Source organism: Sardina pilchardus, chromosome 15, assembly GCF_963854185.1.
Source record: "Sardina pilchardus chromosome 15, fSarPil1.1, whole genome shotgun sequence".
Classification (NCBI taxonomy): domain Eukaryota; kingdom Metazoa; phylum Chordata; class Actinopteri; order Clupeiformes; family Clupeidae; genus Sardina; species Sardina pilchardus.
The window spans coordinates 5,684,406-5,698,333 of record NC_085008.1 but is presented as its reverse complement, the minus strand read 5'-3'; the positions used below and the strand labels follow the sequence as shown (position 1 = coordinate 5,698,333).

The window sequence follows — 13,928 nt, the reverse complement described above, 5'->3', positions numbered from 1 at the left end:
ACACCTGTTTTATGGAATCAAAGCTAAAGATTTTCCAACTATGTAGGAAAGGTCTAATTATGAACAGTAGAATCATTGCTGGGATGTGTGTGTGTATGTGTGTGTGTGTGTGTGTGTGTGTGTGTGTGTGTGTGTGTGTGTGTGTGTGTGTGTGTGTGTGTGTGTGTGCGTGCGTGCGTGCGTGCGTGCGTGCGTGCGTGCGTGCGTGCGTGCGTGCGCAGGGATTCCAAGGGCCCTGGACGGAGGGGCCTCCCATTTAGAATATAATGATCAATATTATTTTTGGTGGGGTGGAGGGCAATGGTTTATTCTTTCATAGAGCCAAAACATTATTGCAGTGGTCCTGTGTTAAGAGATGTAAAATAATTCAACCTTTTACCATCAATAAAAGTTAAAATGATAAACGTTGACAAGAGGCTTGACAGGGAGCAGCCAGAGTATCCTAAAGCTGCAACCTGCAACAGCTATGTCATCAGTGGTGCTGACCAGGGCGAGTGGCGGCTGGAACCATATACAGACACAGTGCAGTGGTGAGAGTTCAGCTGGAACTTACCGACAGCCCAGAGATCATGGACTACGTGACGTGGATCAGCCTACTTTATACTGATTACAGAGGTGCACAAAAAGACTGAGGATAGGAGGTTTTTGGCATACCGTGACCTGCACAGTACTTCTTTCTCTGAGACTCAACGCAAGATGTAATAAAAGCATCAAAAAGACCTAAAGCATGGAATGAGGCCTCCTCTAAAGTATCTTCTTCCATTGGTTCCCCACAGGGCTGTGTCCTGGCTTTCACCACTGCTTTTTACCATTTACACTAATGACTGGGAGTAGCCTACTTATGATAACAGGCACCTTGTGAAATGTGCTGATGGTACAATCATTGTGGGCCTATTGATGACTGGTGCAAAGGAAAATTTGGCTATCGAATATGTCCAGGACTATAAACATGATTCTCGACTTCCGTAAGTCACAGCCTTATTACATTCTCATCCAGGGGAAGGATGTTGACATTGTTTCTCACTATATTTGGGAATCATTATTGATAATACATTATTTTTTTAACCCAACACTGGCGCTATTTGTAAAAAGGCCCAGCAGTGGTTTCACTGTATTTAGTTACTGTGCTGTCTCTGGCTCAGTGTGGTAGGAGTATTTATTTGTTTGTGTTGTGTTGTGTTGTGTTGTTGTTGTTGTTGTTGTTGTTGTTGTTATACTTCCTGTCTTATGACTTGATGCCTGTTGCAGACTAAATTTGAAGCCTGGCTGTGTTAGCTCTAGCTTTTTGTTTTTATCAAATACCAAGCCGGTTCAACAGCTTCTTAAACATGAGTTGAGAGAGATCAACAGCAAAGTTGAACAGTGGAGTGTAAAAGGGGATTCATAAAAACAGACTCTTTTGTGACCGCTGTCTTTGCCATCAAATTAAAATGAACAGGGAGGAGCTCAATTAGCCCTATAGCCCTCCATCACCAGTGTCCTCCGTTTTATGAATGTCCTGTTTTGTCTTCCATGAAATGACCGTGTAACCTGATGTCAAATCAGACAGGATGAAGTGAAGGCAGTTCTGCCATGGTGGAGCCAGTGAATTTGACCACGTAGCCTACGTGTTGGGGGCCTGCTTGGAAATCAGAAGTACCATCTCCTGTGGGACTCCCAACGCCTGGACACGAAATTGCCTCAGCACCTGCCGAGAGAGCGGGAACAGCTCTCGGTCTCTTGCCACTCGGCCCAGCTGAGCTGCCCCACTGATAGGATCCATGGCAGCGAGTGCCCTCTCAACCCTGTTGGGTATAAAGCAATTAAGGACTGTTTCCCTTGTCCCCAGACCCTCAGCTGGTGATTTTGCTATTGGCTGGACTGCCGCAAGGGTATGTTAAAATAGCATATCATCTTTGACCATGTGAACACCTATATCTATCACATGTAAGTTGACATTTAACATGACAGGCAAAGTGGCTAGCTAAGCTGTTTCATTTTTTTTTTTCATTTTAAAGTCTTAGAATGTGTCTCTCATGCCATATGTGTCCTAAAGTGCCTGATTTGTCTGTATTTTATGCTCTACTTCATCAATTCACCCATGACAGAAATGTCAAACTTCACAAAGAATTGCTGGAGGTATACCAGACAGGAAGGATTTACTGTTTGCATGTTTCTCATTCCAGTAGTGTCCTATCATGTTGGTCAGCAATGTTGATGAGAAACAGGTATCGTATGGCATTAGAAACTACTAGTAGTTTCAGCTTCTTTCATACATCATGACACAGACATATCACTGACGGAGGTAAAAGTACCTCAATATTGGCAATTACATGGATGTCATTCAGGTGTGTATATGGTTCACATTATCAGCTGGACCCTTTAGGCCTTGTGATATTGGCACTGGTAAACCCAACATTTATTCTGTCCACCTAGGAGTGCTGCTTCTTGAAGCGTGAGGACTCAGTTAGCGCTTAGTGTGACTGATCTTTAGAATGATCCACTTCTGTCATTTGTCTCTTGCAAGGCCTTGAGTTTGGGTAATTTACTATCATGACAACAGAAAGGCTCTGTTAGCCCCAGGTTATAGATGTGACTTCAGCCCATTACCCTGTAATGTCTCCTTGTTCACAAGCGCTGAGTTCACATAGTGCATTAAAGCTATAAGTTAAGAGGCTTGTTTTTCTTTGAAGGTTATTTGAGTTATAATGCAATCATGTAGAATAGTTCCCCTCAGAAAGATACAAATAAATCAGGACTCTTTTTTAGCATGGAGAAGAATTATTGGCATAATATAGGCTAGCAAAGGTGATTATCACCCAGACATTATTCACTTTATTGGTTCCCATATGAGCAGACTATTTTAAAAACCCGAGAGTAACACCTTTGCATGGGGCTATATAATGTTTCTCCACTAATTTATTGCTAAACCAAAAATAATTAACATTAGCTCCAGATTTTGCATTTTCCATCCGCCTTGTGAGGTTTTTCATAGCTTCCTGCTGTGTCTGTTAATTAAAATACACACCCTTCCTGTATGCGAAGATAAAGAACAACATTTGGCTCTCTTTTGCGACAGTTTTAGAGTCACTGCCAAATTGTGTAGCCCTCAAGGACAGGGTGCACAGCTGAATGAGATGGTTAATCACTGGGTGAGCAATCTCATAACATGCGTAAGGGAGGAAATTTAAGACCAGTGAGGCGACACTCTCACTGCCATTCCAATAATGCTTTAAAGGCACCCTTAAGAGTTTTTTTTTTACCTTGACATAATGTTTCCAAAATCATTTTGATGGCGCATAGCCACGTAACATGACGAGCGGCACCTTCTGTCATTCTTTAAGTTGCCCTCTGTAGGCGATTACTGACCTACAGTAGCAACTATGTGTTCGGGTAGGAACACTGCCCCTCCCTCCAAAATCAAAATGGAAAAGCTGTGCTACAAGAATTCAGAGATCTCTTTATATCAGACTGCTGTTCGTGCATTCACTCTATAATGTAACAGATTTATGTTCATACTTTGTAGCAAAAGACAAATAGGGGGACACCAACAGCAAATCTTCCTTCTGCCTTGAAACATTGGGAATATTTTTTTAAATATTGTGTAGATTTGATGTTGTGTCAATCTTCCGTCTCATTCAAACCAAATAGTGTCTATGAATACATAATTTAATGTCCAGAAATCTAAATAGTTTTGCTTCTTACAGCTCCGATCCATCTGGATAGAATATCTCCACATAAATCTAGGCCTACTTGTTATTCTCAGTGACCATTTCTGCATCTTTAGATTGGTTTCTGCCGCAGCTGGAGGACTTTCACCGGGAAAAGCCCCTGCTGCTCAGGGCAGAACACGCTTCTAAAAATAGAACGGAATTCCCTCAACAACAGAGCCTTCGGTACATGACAAGGTCACGTTGCTCAGAATTCGATCACCCCTTTACTGTACACACACATGGACACCCACACAACAATCACATACCAACCACATACTCTCGCCCACATTCCCACCAGTGCCATGATTTGAACGTGGAATGTGTAGGTGTCTGTTAACTATGTAGACGTGCTGAGCGTCGTGGGGTGTCAGTGGTTTGGGGTCATTATCTCCCAGCTGGGTCTTCTGCACTTCTGCACTGCATTCATATTTCAGAGGGAGGGAGCTGAATTTTTGTTGTTTCCTGTTTGTGGTCATCTGAAGAGTATTCACTTCTATTGCCAAATGAATCCATGTCTATTTTATGAGCATTTGTGGCATTTTAAGATAAACTAGATTCTTAGAGGATAATTTAGATACTGTGCAAATTCCCAACTGATTTAATGATCATGCTGATAGTTTTGTTTTGAGTAGTTCACATCAAGGTTTATAGATCATCTCAGTTGTAAGGAATTGCATTTGTGTAGATAACTGCCTTGCCCTGTTCACTGAGGCCTTGCATCTTTTATATTTAATTTTTCATTAATTTCTGGCTGATTTAAAATACCGGTAGGTTCTCTTTTTTTATTGTGCTTATAATCCAAACACACAAATACTTATTTTAAATTACTTTCTTCTTCTCGGCGTAAACCTATTGCCTCCCCATCACTAAAGATAACTAAACTGTAGGCCTGTAATTGTGACAAATATTAAAATATCCCTTCTTTGCATGATGCAGATATGTTTTTTTTTTTTTTTTAATTGTTGTCAAGTGCGTAGTTTCTGATGCGAGTTGCTGCTTTGTGCATGTTCTCCTTGTGGCGGGGGAGATAAGAGGCTTTGTGTGGGCCTTTGAACTGCTGAGCATCAATGGCTTCTCTTCCTGACCCACACCTCCCCTCCCTCCATCCACCTACAGCACCATCACCAGCCCCTGCCTTCATTTACACATTCTCCCTTCTGACTGACCATGGCGTCACTCCCCCTCACCACACTCCACGCTGGTCAACAACACCACCACTGACGCTGTGCGGATGGCCGATTTTATTTTTCACCACTGACCAACAGAAAAAAAAAGAGTTTTCCCTCCTAAGATTCAATCTCAGCTGCCTTTTAGGATTCTGTTGGGTGTGTGTTACTTTGTGGTCTGTGTGTATCCCCCCCATAGGACCCCCCCCCATCCCCCACCGTCCACACCCCTCCACCCACATCACTGCCCGACACCCCAACATCACCGCCCCCCATTTGCATGGCAGCTCTTAACAAGCTCGACTGCCCTTTCTTCAGCATGCATCCTCATTATCACTCTCAAAGGGAGGACCAGCCCTATGTCTAACGAGAGCGGGCGGAGGGGGAAAAGGACCACCATTCGCTGTCTCCATCCAGCCTCTTCAAGCTTATTCCTTTTTATTTATCACCCATTTACTAAAGAGAATCATTCCTCCAACCTTTGCCAATATTGCTCTTAAGTTTCTTTTTGGCTTCCAAGACAATGGAGTGAGGCTGACAGGTGGCATAAATAAGGTAAGAACATCCTAACATCCTGTTGTCCTGTGGTCTGTGTACAGCAAGTGGCTGGAGTAATGTTTTGTAAAAGTGTGACAGATTGGATGTTTTGGGGGAAAAGTGGGAAGTCTGGTGCCACATGTCACTGTTGTGTTGTTTACATTTCTTACATAATCGAGGTACTTTGGCACAGCTGATTAAGGGCTGAGGACTCTCTTGTGGGAGCAGTTCAGAATGACTCCAAAACATTATGAAACACCATAAGCCAGCTGAAATACATATACTGTAAAGGTGATATGTTTAGCAAAAAAAGGATTGTACCCATGTATCTGTGAGTTTGTGTGTGGTATCAGCATTTTGAAATGGTTGACTGCACATACAAGCAAATACCTTGTGCATGCCTTTGTGTTCAGGCAACCTTGTGCAAGCAGGAGATACCATGCCAGAGTAGGATAGTATCCTAGAAACGGCAGCGCTCTTTGTGCAACCATTTCAAAATCAGGGTTCTCTCACCGGCTTCAAAGTTATCAGCATGGCCGCCATGTTCTGACAGCCTCCTGCCATCACAGTGCCCTTGTCACTCGCACTCTCATTTCTGTCGACACCTTCTGTTGTGTGTGTGGCTTTGGTTCATTACCTATTTCACCGTAGACTTCCTATTGGATTTATCTTTTAACACCTGGTCCTCCTAATGGCCGCCGTTATTCACCAGTGTTGCTGTTTTTGTTTGCTGCTTATTTAAGCCATCTATCATATTCACACGTTTAGCAAAAGAGTGATGTCCATAGCGTCATACAGTATATCAACAAGCACATTGGTGTCACAGGATAATGACCCCATTATGGCGAGCTATGCTTACCTGTTCCAGGGCACATGTTATCTTGCGCTTCCTCAAATTCATATCTGACAGTGTAAGCAGTGCACAGCACAGTAATCTATAGGGTTGATGCTGATCACGGTCACGCTTGTTTGTTTGTTTACTTGTTTTTTTGGCACCGCTTTCTAATAAACATGGCAGGACTCCCATGCTCCCTGTGAGTCTACACTCACTTGTCTCTTCCTCCCCTCCTTCTATCCCTCTTCTCTCTCTCTCTCTCTCTCTCATCCTCCACTTTTTTTTCTTGGCACTTCTCTTTTTTTCCTGGGAGGCACCAAATGAGAGTAGATCAGAGGAGCTCATCTGCTCCTGACAGGGCCCCTCCATCTCCCTAACTGCTGCGTGTTGCGCCGTGCCGCCTCACAGTCCAGAACATGACCACAGATGTCCCTTTACTCTAAAAACAACAGCAGTAGCCCTCCCTGCGTCAGAGATGCTCGCACAAGCACGACTATACAACCTCCCCTAAAATGTGCAACACATATTTGTACCATAACCTCTGAGTGTGAAGAGTGTATACTGTTTACACACATTTCCAAAACTCTGTCTATTTTCAAAATGCAAAAAGCCTCAAATCTCCAGCGAAATGACACACAGCACTCAAAATGCCATAAAAATATCTCCAAAGATTTTTTGTGGCCTTCTTTTTTCATCCAAGAGTGAAAGCCAAAGTTGAAATACACAACACAATAAACCAAAAATAGCACATTCTCTCCACAAAAATGAATCACACTTGTCAATTTGTCTCAATTTCCTATTCCAACCTCTACTCTTGCAATTGTTGTGTGTGAATGAGCGTGTGTGTGTTTGAATGTATATTCATAGGCCTATAGACCCTTTAAACAAACATGGGCAAGACAAGTTTTATGTGAAGTTAAAGGGATAATCCGGAGTGAAATGCACTTTAGATCAATTTTTCGGACTATTGGGAGTACGTACGTTGAGTTGACACCAAAATCATGTCATTCGGATGTATTTTGAGAAAGTTCGAGCTCACCGTTTTTAGCCAAAACTCGTTAGCCTGGAAGTGACTCGGGCATGTCCTTTCGCCGCTACAAAACGCTATTTTTATACCTCTTTTACTGTTCCAAACAACACTACACTTGCGTGGTAGTGAGTAGAGGGTCCCTAAAGCCAAACCGAAGTATCCCCACGTCTTTATGTGGTCGGATAGAGAGTCCAGAATGAATTTAATCGAGTCAGTACCTTTCCGGAAATGGCGCTGCTGCAGTTAGCAACGCTGAAACAACACTTTATTAACATTTCCGGAAAGGTACGGACTCGATTAAATTCATTCTGGACTCTCTATCCGACCACATAAAGACGTGGGGATACTTCGGTTTGGCTTTAGGGATCCTCTACTCACTACCACGTAAGTGTAGTGTTGTTTGGAACAGTAGAAGAGGTATAAAAATAGCGTTTTGTAGCGGCGAAAGGACATGCCTCAGTCACTTCCAGGCTAACGAGTTTTGGCTAAAAACGGTGAGCTCGAACTTTCTCAAAATACATCCGAATGACATGATTTTGGTGTCAACTCAACGTATGTACTCCCAATAGTCCGAAAAAATGATCTAAAGTGCATTTCACTCCGGATTATCCCTTTAACTTTTGCACTAGCCTGACCAGCCAGGCTACTTTTGTACAACATTACGCAAAAGTCCAATTCATTTTCATTTCAAAGTATCTGAATTGGTTCTGAACTAGTGAATGGTCTGAATTAGTATATGGTTTTGCAGATTTGGTGTGTGGTGGTTATGGTGTTTGAAACACATGTTTAGAAAATTGTGTTAAGCTAATATCTAGTATTCTCTCTCCTGTGCATAATATTCTATTTGCAAATGAAGTTTTTTTTTTTTTTTTCTCATTCTTACCATCACATCCATACTTTATCATAACACTTCATTGCATTGCTTCATAGCTCAGATTTCTCCAGTGATTTTCATCTTCTCTTTGAGCAGCCACGGCAAGGCTTGGTGAATTCACAAGAAATGGCTGTTTTCCATTCATGCTACATATCTATGCGACAGCGACAAGGTTGTCTGTGCTCCTGTCACCTCTGATCCTCTTCTGCTGACAGTGTTGCTCCTCAGTGTGGCCACCCAGTGGTGGCAGGCTCTCCGTGCAAACCATGTCTGAGGAACAGGTGTGTGTGTGTGTGGTTGTGTGTGTGTGTGTGTGTGTGTGTGTGTGTGTGTGTGTGTGTGTGTGTGTTTGTGTTTTGTGTGTGATAGAAAAAGAGACAGAGAGAGAGAGAGAGAGAGAGAGGAGAGAGAGAGAGAGAGAGAGATGGGGGTATGTCCTGTCTGCATCAATAATGCAGAGGGAGAGTGCGTTACATAAGACCTCCAGGCTTGATTACCTGCAGGATTTCTGAAAATGCCAAATCCTCTTCTGTCCGAGGGCAAAAAAAAAAAAAAAAAAATCACAGACGTGTGTAATTCAAAGGTCCTTAGAAAAGAAAAGTTACACTTTCAGGTGTTATTCCTTCAGTCCCCAAATGTTCGCCAAAAGAAAACTGAAAGCAAAAGGTTGCATCATGAATTCCTAATCATATTAGTGTCTGGAGAAAATGGTGGTTCTCAGAACTCCCACATTCCTTATTGTTAATGTTAATTATTTGATGTTGGCGCAGAATGCCGTGTTACATCACGTGGGCACTACGGTCACCTGACTTTCAAACATGTAACTGCTCCAGATGAAGTCCTTTGGGCCCCAGTCTTTCCTCCCTCCCTCTCCCTCCCTCCCTCCCTCCCTCTCTCTCTCTCTGTCTCTCATTCTTTTCCTCTATGTCTTTTGGATCAGGAAATTAACAATTTATATAGTTGTAAGCAACGTTGCCTCCCAAACCACCAGCAAATGATACTTCATACTGTCCAGGTGCCTGTCTGCTGCAGCCAGAGCCTAATTACTTAATGAAAATGATCAAGTTTCCCCCGTGGCCATGTCCCAGATCTGACACAAAAAACATCCCTTGACCTATTATGACACTGACCACTGGCTTTAATGACAGAGATCTCCACATCCAAATATAGCGCTGCATTCTACTTGTCCACTACCCTGAAGCTATCATCTCTTTGTCCTCGCCCAGAAAGATGTTGATAGCTGTTTTTCACCCAGCTCTATTCAAGCAGGGAGCCCAGTGCGTCTGCAGCTTTTGCCAGGCTCTCATTTTGTGAAATACTGGCAAGGATACTCACTGATATTGACTGGATGGCACAAAAAGAACAAAAGATGGTAAAAATAAGCCAGCAACCAAGAAAATCAGCATGTTGTCTTTCGTTTTGCTAAAGTGTATTTATTGTGTATTCTGCTGTCTTTTTTTACAGGCTTAAAATGATGGGGACAAATCATGGCGTCTGTGGATGTTGCCTATGACACTGAGGACGAGACTTCCTTAAATGAAGAGCAACTTGTCCATGAAGAGCTCCTTGACAGGCCTTTACTAACCAACAGGAAGGATAACATTATCTAAAACCTCTTACTAATTTTTCTACTCTACAGCAGTCTCTCATCTGCTAGGTGTCATACTGAACTGGTAACCATTTACTATTAACTTAATGACTTGTGACTAACTACTGTTATGGGAATAGGCTGAAATGATTTCGGTTGTAGAAGTTCATAAACTTTACATCCCCTTACTCACTCAGCCACTGCCACCAGGCTGTTCGCTGCTATTGGGGGGTTCATTCACGAAAGTCGTGGGGGTTTATTTTCTGATGAAGGCGGTGTTCCCTGTAACTACTCTGTGACGTGATGAGGCTGGTCTTGGTCAAACCTACCAATGAAACGCGCCGCCTCGACTCAACTGGGGCTGCACTCAGCGAAGGGGTGCCGGATCAGTGCAACACAGAGCCGCAGTCAGAGCCCGTCGCAGGTGTTGAGGGGATGCAGCATCACTGCTCGGGAGTTGGGAACCAGGCACCCACTCAGCAGCTGACGAGCGCGCAGAGCAGTGCAACTCCACCTCCTCAGGCAGGGCTGAGTCAAGTCCCTCCGGCGTGCAGTTTGCCGCCACCACCTCCAACGCACAAGCCGCGGGTCTCCACATTACCAAGGCACAGTCAACAGGAACTGCCCAGCCCTCTAACCCAGGAAACCTGTCACGCCATTGAACTGCAGCGGGGCGGTTCGCCAGCGGCTAAAAGTCCCGGAGATCACCATAGGCACTCAGAGCAGGGCGGCAAGTTGCACCATCACCACCACCACTCCTGGGGTCGGCAACAAGGTCTGGGCACCACTGGAGAGCCGCAGGCGGAGCTGCCCGTGTACCAGGACACGTATGGAAGATTGCCCGAAGAAGGAAACTCCAGCTGCCAACGCCATCCACTGCGGTGCGCCCACAATTCTCCCGATCTGTACTCCCGAAGTCAGGCTAGAGGAGAGCAGTGGCAGAAAGCTGCGAATTGCCAACAGGAGCACCACGCGTGCCACTGCAGAAGGGAGCATCACCAGCTGTTGCAGCAACAGCAGCAACACCACCACCACAACCATTACAAGCTACATCAGCAGAGCGCTCCCTGCTCCTCGGTGGCAACAAACTCTCCGAGATCACCGAGCCTCGGTAAATGTCGGGTGAGTGACGGGAGCCAGCAAGTAGTTTTATTTCAGCCAGGAGACGCGCAACCGGCTCCGCTGCAGGTTCAGCAGCAACGGCTGGTTGGAAGCAGTCATCCAAACTGCTGCGCCAATGGATCGCGCGAGCTGAGCAGACACCAGCACTTCTCTCTGCCGCAGCAACAGCAGTATCAACAGCCAGACTCTCATGCACACTGGCATCACCCCTTTGACAGTGACGGCCGGAGAACTGGTGAACATTACCCGTCTTGTCCGCGACATTGCCACCAGTCCGCCAACTGTCCTCACAGCAGATGCCCGGGAGTGAGGAGCCCATCTGCGGGAAGTAGCAGCAGAAGCGGCCGGCCTCACTCTACCGACAGTCGGTTGTGGTTGGAAAACCACCTGCAAGAGGGGACGCAGAGTAGCAGAGGACAGAAGGTAAATGAACATTTCATACACAGCCCTGTCAGCCTCTTATCTAAACCAAACATTATCATTTATTTTTGCATTGCACATGTCGCCTGGTGAAATACGTGACCTTTCTACACGCACTAGAGGCTGCGTGTTAGTTGCTTTAAAGTTTGCGATTAACAGGTAGCTAATGGAAGGACTGCGGAGCCTGACGCGTGTAGGCTTTTCAGTGGGCATCGTCTGTTTACGCGTAATAGCGTATTATACAAAAACTGAATAAATGGTTTGGACATGTAATGTGTATCAATTGAAGCAACATGTTTAGCCACAAGAATCATCGTGCGACATCACTGCATATAGCCTATCAAGTAAACGGAAAGCTCATATCGTCTGGCAATTTCAACAGGCTGCGTTGTATACTGTATAATGGCGCTTGTCTCTACTAAGATGCATCGCCTCTCTCCTGTTTACTTATGTTTCATCATTCGTTCATTGGCTCTTTTAAAATTTCCGTCGTTTAAGATTATCATTCTAGCGTCAAGTAGCCTATATGCCAGCACAGGGGAGATGAGCTGTTGCATATCAACCATTCTTTTAATTACCCAGTTGTGCTTTCAGAACGAGGACCTAAATGGACGCAGATTTGTCTTTGCCACTTTGGTTGATTTCGTGCTGTTAAAACATAGGATACTCTAGCCCTCTAGATGTGAGCTATCGTTGTCCGCTAATTAAATTAATTAATAGTGATCAGATGATGACTGAACAGCCAGTGAGGCCGTTGAAAGCAAAAAGTATGCGAATCAGATGGTGACCGAGGCACGTGTTTAACTTCTGTAAAAAAAGAGAGCTTGATATTTCTACTGGGTTTGTGTAGGTGACACCGTCATGTCAGCGTCTGAGTAATGTTTTAATGGAGCACGACTCTGATGAGATATCCCGAGTTTCACACCCGTCTTGACTCTTGAGAAAGAATGATAGTTATGAGCAGATATTTGTTTTGAAACCCATATTTATTTATTCTTGTTTGAATGATTCACCGTCGAGCAACTCATTGGTTACCCTGTTAACAAGTGTATCCCTAAGCTTCTTTTATGCAGTTGGTCATATTTGTCTATTCCACCCTACATTTTCTCCTGATATTTCCAGTTCCACATTACTTTGCAATAGCCATGCAATGAGTAGGCCCATATACAAGTCAAACATTTAGATGAGAGGGTTTGTTCTGTTTTGTAAAAACTCACAATGCCTCCTACTTTAAACTTACAGTAAATGAAAGTGATTATATGCAGCTAATTTAATGAGGCCTATGTCCGATTCATGATGGTGAGAGAGGAGTTTTTCTCTGGAGAATATGATATGAGTTACCTCATCACAGATATTCACTGATGAGCAGAGACATGGATTGTACAGGTGCATTAACCATTTTAGTTTGAACATAGTATAGACCAGTGTAATCATATTTGTTCTTTTTATCACAATGGCTCTGTCCATTACAGACAGCTAAAGAGTAGCCCAGTCTTTTGAATCATTACAAACATTATTATGGGATTAGGGGTCAACGGTCCAAAATGCACAGTTTTTTTGTGTGTGGATGCTTTGGGTTCATGAATATTGAGATGGACAAGTAATGGTCCATCATATGAGCAAATTCAGAGTGATATCCACTGTGTGAGTGATTCTGTGTGTCTTGTGTGTGTGTGTGTGTGTGTGTGTGTGTGTGTGTGTGTGTGTGTGTGTGTGTGTGTGTGTGTGTGTGTGTGTGTGTGTGTGTGTGTTTGTGATTGTGTGTGTGCATGCATGCATGCAGAGCTTGTCACTTTAAGCTGAATGACAACTATAATTTGCAGTGAAATTTACATCATCTGCCCAGCTTAGTCATAGTCCGCTACAATGTTACAAGATAAATGTGGTTCTCACAATTTTACTCTGGCCGAACATTACCAGGATGGTATTTTAGAGATTTTGAATAATTTATAGCTGAATATGTAATTGGTAACCACAATTAGATCTACACATTTCTCAGGGTATTTCATTTTTTTTTTCAATAATCTTCCAGAAATAGAGACCTGGGCCTCCTAGTTTGAGATGGTTGCTGGCCATTACCATTTCGATCTTAAGGGGGAAAACACTGACAAAACAAAAAGATTTTTCCCAACTGTTATTTTTTCCTTGGTAGACGAGTCTTTAAAGTCTCTCGGTTACAGAAGGAGGCCATGTTTACCCAGACTTGAACAGTGCGAGGGACGAGGGTAAACAGAGCCAACACCTCGAAGGTAAACATGGAGAGAGGAAGTGCATGTCAGCCATACTGTAAGCTGCTGGGGAAAATCCTTCCTGCTCGTCTGACTCGGAACATGTCCACCTGTCTGTCTCTGGAGGGCATGACATGGCACAGCAACACATAAGCTACTCTATCAGTATGGAGGGCTAAAAGTCTCCTCGGGCACAGACCCACCAGTGCTATCCATTTCTGTGTCCTTGGGTGATCGTATCCAAAACAAAGTAAATTAAAGGAGATCCACCGATTGCTTTGACAATGACTGTCTTTGCTAGTGTGGAAAAAAAGCTCTTCCTGATACAGTGTATGGCAAGTTGCCAAACTGTAATAGATGTGAAAACAGTGAGGGGTTTGGTTGAGCGAGGTGTTGCAAATGAGGGACGTGAGATAGCATTACATGGCTCTTGCAT

At 43.9% G+C, this 13,928-nt stretch overlaps 1 protein-coding gene across 1 annotated transcript in view; it reads left to right on the top strand.

The window, feature by feature from the left end:
• Window positions 1–10,456: 10,456 nt before the first annotated feature.
• Window positions 10,457–13,928, top strand: part of kcnn1b (potassium intermediate/small conductance calcium-activated channel, subfamily N, member 1b) — a 42,396-nt gene continuing 38,924 nt past the window's right edge. Inside the window, exon 1 of the mRNA XM_062556937.1 lies at window positions 10,457–11,267. The gene's annotated coding sequence lies outside the window, so the exon portion shown is untranslated. The remainder of the gene's footprint in view (window positions 11,268–13,928) is intronic.